The sequence below is a fragment of the Dendrobium catenatum genome, unplaced genomic scaffold, assembly GCF_001605985.2.
Source record: "Dendrobium catenatum unplaced genomic scaffold, ASM160598v2 fragScaff_scaffold_133, whole genome shotgun sequence".
Taxonomy (NCBI): Eukaryota; Viridiplantae; Streptophyta; class Magnoliopsida; order Asparagales; family Orchidaceae; genus Dendrobium; species Dendrobium catenatum.
In genome coordinates, this window is record NW_021318595.1 from 3025921 (window position 1) to 3033706 (window position 7786).

General features: G+C 31.1%; 1 long non-coding RNA gene and 1 other non-coding gene across 2 annotated transcripts; one reads left to right on the forward strand and one right to left on the reverse strand.

The window, feature by feature from the left end:
- Positions 1 to 3553: 3553 nt before the first annotated feature.
- On the forward strand, positions 3554 to 6582 carry LOC114580679. The gene is made up of 4 exons (XR_003702205.1): positions 3554 to 3695; positions 3842 to 3931; positions 4011 to 4249; positions 6386 to 6582. It is a non-coding gene; the product is annotated as an uncharacterized LOC114580679 (long non-coding RNA).
- LOC114581088 lies at positions 4662 to 4739 on the reverse strand. Its single transcript, XR_003702893.1, has one exon. It is a non-coding gene; the product is annotated as a small nucleolar RNA R160 (small nucleolar RNA).
- Positions 6583 to 7786: the final 1204 nt, after the last annotated feature.

The following is a 7786-nucleotide window of genomic DNA, read 5'->3' on the forward strand; positions in this document are numbered from 1 at the left end:
AAGTCATGAAAATAGATTTGCAACAATAATTCCTCTTTCTAGGTCTTGGCTTTAGATTAAGTGTTGGTGTAGTCCTATTTTTCTTAAGTGCATTCAGTTCAGCTTTAAACCTAAAGTTAGCACTTTATAAAATAGTATTATCAACATTCAAATAGTGTTCCCTATGCTTAAATTCTTTAATATAAGTTTTAAAATCAATTTCAAGTGAGATGTAGGATGCTTTCAATGAATCATGCTCAATAACCAACTCAGAATGCTTTTTATTTAATTTATCAAACTTGTCAAGTAATGGCATGTGATTGCTATCAATTTGAGTGTGATATTTACTTAAAATTTTAAGCTCTTTTTGCAAATTTGAGAACTCCAATTTTAAACTAGCATGAGATTTCTTAAATTTACTATATGATACATGAATGTTCTCATAAACCTCAAGTAATTGATCATAGGTTGGTTCACATTCATCTTTTTGGTTAGACTGACCAAGATGAATATCCATCAAGCACGTATTTGTTGTCTCTTCCTTAGCTTCAATCTCAGAGGAGTCAAATATAGAATCCGCCTAGAATTCCTTTTGGAACTGCTTCTTGTCCTTCATGTACTTGGGTTTCTCCTCACCCTTCTCCTTACTTGGGTGATCTTTAAGTGTATGATAACCTGCTTTGACATGTCCAGGCTTCCTACATTCAAAATAAACAATATTAGTGAAACTTTTATAATTTTTTCTACCCTTGTATTTGTTCCATTTCTGATGGTGCTTGTGATTCTTCGTTAGAAAGCTTTTGAATTGCCTAGTGATTAAGGCAACATCATCACTTTAAGACTCAAAAGAATCAGTGTCTGTATTCACTACAAGAAAATGGGTCAATAGGAACCAAAAAAATAGAGACAAAAAAAAAGGTCGCTAAAGATATCTTTTAGTGACCAAAAATTAGTAAGGCCTGTAAATAATAATGAAGTTTGATATTAGCCACAAAAAAAGGCCGCTAATTTTGTCGCTAAAAATTCAAAAAAAACTTTTTCTGAATAATATACATGTCATTATAGTGAATAATTATTCTTTTTTATTGTGTACATAATCATACGATTCGCAGATATGTCAAGGGTTCAAGGGGGTAGCACCCCCTAACGGGGTTTGACCTGCCTGATCAGGTCGCGGGGTCAAGGGGCAGCACCCCTGCAGGGGTTTTCAGGGGTAGCGCCCCCGGAAAAATATTTTGTTGTAATAATATTTTTGAAATTCAAATTAAAACATAAAATGATGAATTAAATTTAATATTTATATTTTTATGTGGATAAATCTAATAATTTATTGATGAAATAAATTATAATATATAATATCTAAATTTTATCAATTAATTACTTAATAAAATTATACATTATAGCAAAACCTAGTCTCCCGGTCTCATTTTCACACACGCGACGTACCTCTCTCATTTTTGCTATTCCCTTTACCCTACCTCTTTAGCGACCTCAAACTGCAATCGCTAACTACAATTGCCAACTGCAAATCGACGGACTCTCGGCCACGACCTCTCTCATTCACCGTTGATATGAGTTTCTTCACTCACAATTCTTCGAACAATCCCGCAAACTCATCTCCACTGGTTTCTACTTCTTAGGTTATCCCTAATACTGTTCTTCCTATTTTAATTTCAAAATTTATATGATCTTCTTTATACTATGCTTGCCTCTCATTTTTATGGTATCATTCAACATTATTGATTATTATTGTTGCTTTAAGAGGTTAGGGTAGATTTTCAATGGTTGAGTTGAAAATATCCAATGGCTATTTATGTTTGGATTTTCACTCTCCATTCATTATTTTGCATTCAGTCTTTTTTTATTTTTTACTGAACAATCTCACTTCGCCAAGGTGGAGGAACTCTGATGGCAGTTGGGTTCTGCCACTGGCAACTCTGTCTTTATTTTTTGTAGTTTGTGAAGTTATTGATCCTATCTTAGGATGTTAGAAGCCCCTATTAATATTAGTAGTATTATTTCAAAGATGATAGTACTTGCGTTCCTTCTAGATTGATTTCTTCTTGGTTACGTTTGTTCAGGTTATGATTTTCCTAGGCTGTTTGGTTTGAAGTAGGATAAATTGATCTTGTGTGATATCTTATATGAATTATGCCTATATATCACATTTAGGCAGATAATTTATGCATTCATTGCAAATGCATTTTGTTTAAAATATGATTTTTTTTCTGTTTGTAATTCTCTTATTTCTTGATAAATTTCATGTTTCTTGTATGGAGGTTGAATGAATTAGCCTGATGCCACATACCTATTAAGCTTTCAAGTGTGCAATGGCCATAAAAAATGTTGAGGAAGTAGTCTGACTAAGTGTTTATTTATTTTTTTGTATTAAATGCCCTTTATTTGATCTATTATTTATATCAGTTACTGATCTTGATTTTTTGGTACTTTCGTCGAGCATATTCAACTAAAAACAATATGTTTAATGATATCTCGGTCAATCCGTGGCTGGGAAATTGTATCCTTGAAATGAAATCTTCTATTCAAATTTTAATGTTGTTGTGGATGCATTTATTTGTGAAGGAAACCATTTTATGATGCATGCTTTCTTTTTTTGGGGAAAACCATCTCTATCTATGGGTGGTGAACATAATATGATGGACATGGGACTATCCTTACTAGTCCCCTGAATCCATAATCTGAACATTAAATTGTAATGTTTAAATTTTCAATCCTTATTGGAGTGCAAGAGATATACTGATAATCAAAATGATGAAAATCCGTTGGCTTTCTGAATATATGGATGCTTGAGTTTTCAATTTTTTTTTTGGCCAATGATCTTGAAATCTAAGCATATTCATACATAATCCTAGCTCTAGTATTAAATTCTTGATATCATTAAATTTAATATTTTGTAGATGATCGAGTATGCTATATTGATGGAAACCATGTAGTATTGTTCAAGTGCAAATGGTTTGATCTTGAGCATAAAAAGCCCATTATAATTGATGACGATTTCACATCTATAAATATAAGTAAATCTTGGTATGATAATGATCCTTATGTATTAGCAGGTCAAGTTACTCAAGTATTTTATGTTCAAGATACAAAGTTAAGAGCTGATTGGCATGTTGTACAGAAAGTGCAGCATATGCATTTATTTGATCCCACCCTCGTGAATTACTTGAATCAATATCAACTTAACATTGATCAGCTAACTGAAATATAACAAATCAAGAAGATGAGCAAAATGATATAAACTTCCAAGATGATTTTGGTGAGATTGGTCCCTTACGTAAGAAGATGTAGAGCCACAAATTTTGGAATATGTACAAAATGTGCATTCACAACCAACTCAGACTATTGATTTTATATGTGATGAAGATGAACAAGAGGAATATGATGCAACATTAGCTAAATATTTTAGTGATCATGATGTTGATGTATATATCAACATTGATAGTGATAAAGACTAGGTTGTTCTTTATGACTTATTTGTTTTATATATTATAATAACTTGATATTTTTGCTTTCAATAATTTTTTTTTGTTGTTGTTTCATTTTGCAGTTTATTAAGTCATGGCTCCAGGAAAATGGATAAGCTCTCGAATAATTGCAAATTACTCACATTTGTTTGCACCATCAATCAACTAGTAATAATGTGGAGTCTTAATTAAAAAATGATGCTTCACATGTCCTATCTACTGCTAATAATGGTAAGTTGGTATTTTTTTATCTTATTAGGTTAAATTGTTTTTAATGATTTTTCTCTTTCAGGCTTTAATACTATCCTTTGATAAATATAATTTCTTTTGTACATTACTAGCTCTTACTCTTAACTATTTGCATGTATCAATTGCAGGAAGTTTGTCTATAGGAGAAGCATCCCCAATAGCTGATTCGCTAAGTTTATCTCATCTATCAGCACCAGAGACTAAGACAACTATCATTGGTATTATTACTTTTGGCTTCTTCAAATTTAATAATTATGATAAATATAAATGAATTTCTTATTTACTTTTTTTTTTCAGCTTCAAGTTCTAATAAAAAAAGGAGTCTAAATAGATGTGTAGCATTAGAGGAGCATTACAAAATAAAAGGTAAGATATCAATAATCATTCCAGAGGGCTTGAATAGGCCAGTTGGAGAGTATCACTCAAAGTTGTCTAGAGAAGCGGGTATTATAATTAGAAACTTTGCACCCATGCAAGTCAAAAGATGGGAACAAGTGAGTGATGTTGATAAAGAATTACTTTTAAAAAAATTGACGGTAAGAACTTTAACGATTATTTTAGTTATTTGTGGGATAAAATTCAATTCTGTTTATGAATATCATTTATCTTTATGTTTGATCTTTTCTAACTTTAGGCATATAAGCTAAAAAATTGATGGTAATAACTATTGTGCTTTTCTTCTACTTTTACATAGCACTCTATTTTTTTTTTTTTTTTGGATTGATTGTGTTATGGAATTTATTAAAATTTGATGAAAATTGAATTTCATCAACTGGATTGACTTCAACTAATTATATGATTTTGTCATTTATGAATTTCTAATCATTGACATTCACCATTCAAACAAACCATCATAATTTAACTTTTTTGCTTGAATCCGGATTACTCATTCAAACAATAATAACAAATTAGACTAGATATTTGAGTCGCTAAGAATTTTGAATGCAAAACAATCAGAGAGCTTTGAAGGACATGATGAATTACTATCAGCATCATATTCAGATCAAATTAGATCATCCCCTTGCTTTGCTTTAATCAAAGACTTTTCAGAACAATGCAAGAACAAAACAAACAAAAATGCAAGAAAAAATATACATAAATATATAAGAAAAATATGTTGTATGGAATGAGTTAAATGCTGATGTGACCATATTCAGAGATGTGAGCAATTTAACATTGGTATTTTTATAATACTAGAATTTAACCTTGTATAGAAGGTGCCTTGTGAGTTCCGTCTGAGGCTGTAAGAACATCTTTCACTTATAATGGCTTCATATCAGTATTCTCAGTCAACATTCTTTTGAAATCTTTATTTAAACCTGCAATAATGACTATTATAGCTTCAATGCATTTCTTCCGAGTTTTACTACATAGAGAAAATATAACAAAAAAATAGCATATAACATGCTGGAACTTCATTTTTCATGCCATTTCAACTGGTATGACTGGGGATTCCTCTACACTTTATAGTAAGAGATCATTTTGTTTTGATGGAAAATTTACAGAATACTTCTCATACCTATATCTTACTAGGAAGACGTGCATTTTAATGATTGTAAAGAACGTGTTTTTTTTTCTTAAAGCTATTGGTTTGATCCAAAATCACCAAATTTTATAACAGCATAAGTTTCAACCATTTAGGACTACGAGAAATCATATAGTTCCTTTTTTTCCTTTAAGCCTTTAATTACATAAATATTGGTTATGACGTCCTATAAGCTAAGTTAACGTTTCAGTTTGCAGAAGAACTGAACAATCAAACTAATAGGCCCAATGGTTGGAGAAGATTGCTTCTCCAGGTTCTGGGTTACAGCCACTAATTTTGTGATTTATCACTTACTATTCCTAAGAAAGGTGATAAAAAAAAAAATAGCACATTAAAAATAAGTGAATATACCTTGATGGTGAATGCTAGTTTCGTGTGGATGACAGTTTGATTTTTATCAGTCATGAAGTGATAAAACACATAAAATTAGAAAAGCTGGAACAGAAATGATAATGACAAAAAAATTTAGCAAAGCACTCAAACTCCTAATGGGAAAAGTAAATGACTAGGACGAAAATAATCTAGAAAAATGAGCAATTCAAATGTAGAATCATGTAACTGCACCATGCGTCTAATAATTCTTGACATCTTTAGTAACCTATGATTGTGTTGCCTTGATTCTAAATTCAGACCGAAGCACTTCCAAAGAGAGAGTTGTCATCAATAAATATCATTTATTAATAATACAGAACTATATGATTTCTTAACTTGTAGCAGATAGGCAAATAAGTTCTTATCCTTAAGTCTAGCTTTCATGTCTTTCGAAGTCTTAGTAGTATGGTCATCAAAATATATCTATATATCTATCCTGTTGAACTCTTATCTATCATCTTTTAGTAGCACTTACTAATTTAAGATTAGCAGACTTAGACTATCTCAATTAGTAGTTGGATAACATTCAAAGTACAACTCATTTGATTGGACCTATTTGTGCTCAACAATGCAATTTCATGTTATTATGCATTGTAGTTACATTGAAGAATGAATCACAGTTTACTAAAAGTATAAGTCTAATTAAATACAGTGCATTGGCTGCTCTATATTCCCCAAATTTATGAACTCTAACATATACAGGTTTAAATAAAGATTTCAAACAACTTAACGTTGCTTTAAAAAAATTTTGTAGGTAAAGATTAATTTGTCCATTGAAGAATCACATGTAAAGGATTGTGTGATGCACACGATGAGCAAGAGATTTTCTGATTTTCGCTCAAAGGCTTATGTACATTATAAAAAACATGGAGGTGGAATGTTAGCAAGACAAAAGCCTTACGAAGAACTTATTGAGAGACCATATGATTGGATTTGGTTATGTAATTTTTTTTTACTCATAAACATTTAAGGTATGTCTTTAATTTTAAAAAAAAAACTATAAGTTTGCTAATTTACTTATATTATTATTAGTGATTGATGAAACTTCTTATTATGTAATTATTTTGTGATGAAAAAAATTGAGTATGAAAGATAATATAACAAAAATGAGATGAACATGTATATAAAAGACATCCATATTAAAATGTTTAAATTTCAAGCATATGAAGATCAAATCTTCTCGCTATTTTTTTGTTATATTATGTTTAAAATCTGATGAATGAGTGTTCTTAGGATATTCAAGTGTGGAGAAATCCTTTAGGGTGTTTAATAAGAGGACTTTGGTGGGGGAGGAGACTATTCATATAGTGTTTGATTAATCTAACCCTAAAGAGTCTAGAGTTGAGGATGAAGATAGTGTTGGAGAGATTACCAAAGGAGTTAAAATTTTGAGAAGATTGTAAAGCCACAAAAGGATGAAGGTATAGGTGAAATTACCCAAGGAGTAGAAAATGCAAATTTAGAGGAAAGGGTAGAACCTATACACACCATGCCTAGGGTTTGGAGATATTCTTTGAGTCATCCTAAAGAACTAATCTTAGGAGACCCTTATGAAGGTATTAGAACTAGGCATGGACTTTAGAAGGAAGTAAACCACTCTCCCTTTATCTCAATGACTAAACCCAAAAATATTAATCAAGCCTTATCTGATTAGTTTTGGATCTTAACCATGCAAGAGGAATTAAACCAATTTATTAGAAATGATATTTGGCAGTTTGTAAAAAGACCAAAGGGACAAAGTGTAGTTGGAACCAAATGGGTCTTTAAGAACAACATGAATGATTCTAGTGTAGTGGTTAGGAAAAAGGTGAGATTAGTAGCTAAGGGGTACAACCAAGTATAAGGGATTTATTTTGAAGAAACCTTTGCCCTTGTAGCTAGATTGGAAGCCATTAGAGTGCTACTAACCTTTGCCTATTATAAGGGATTTAAGCTTTACCAAATGGACGTGAAGAGAGCCTTTTTTAAATCGGGTAATAAATAAGGATGTGTTTGTAGAGCAACCCCTAGGTTTTGAGAGTTTCCAATTTTCAAATCATATTTTCAAATTAAAAAAGGCATTATATAGATTAAAATAGGCACCAAGAGCTTGGTATGAGAGGCTTAGCACATTTTTACTAAAGAGGGATTTTATTTAGGGAAGTATAGACACCAC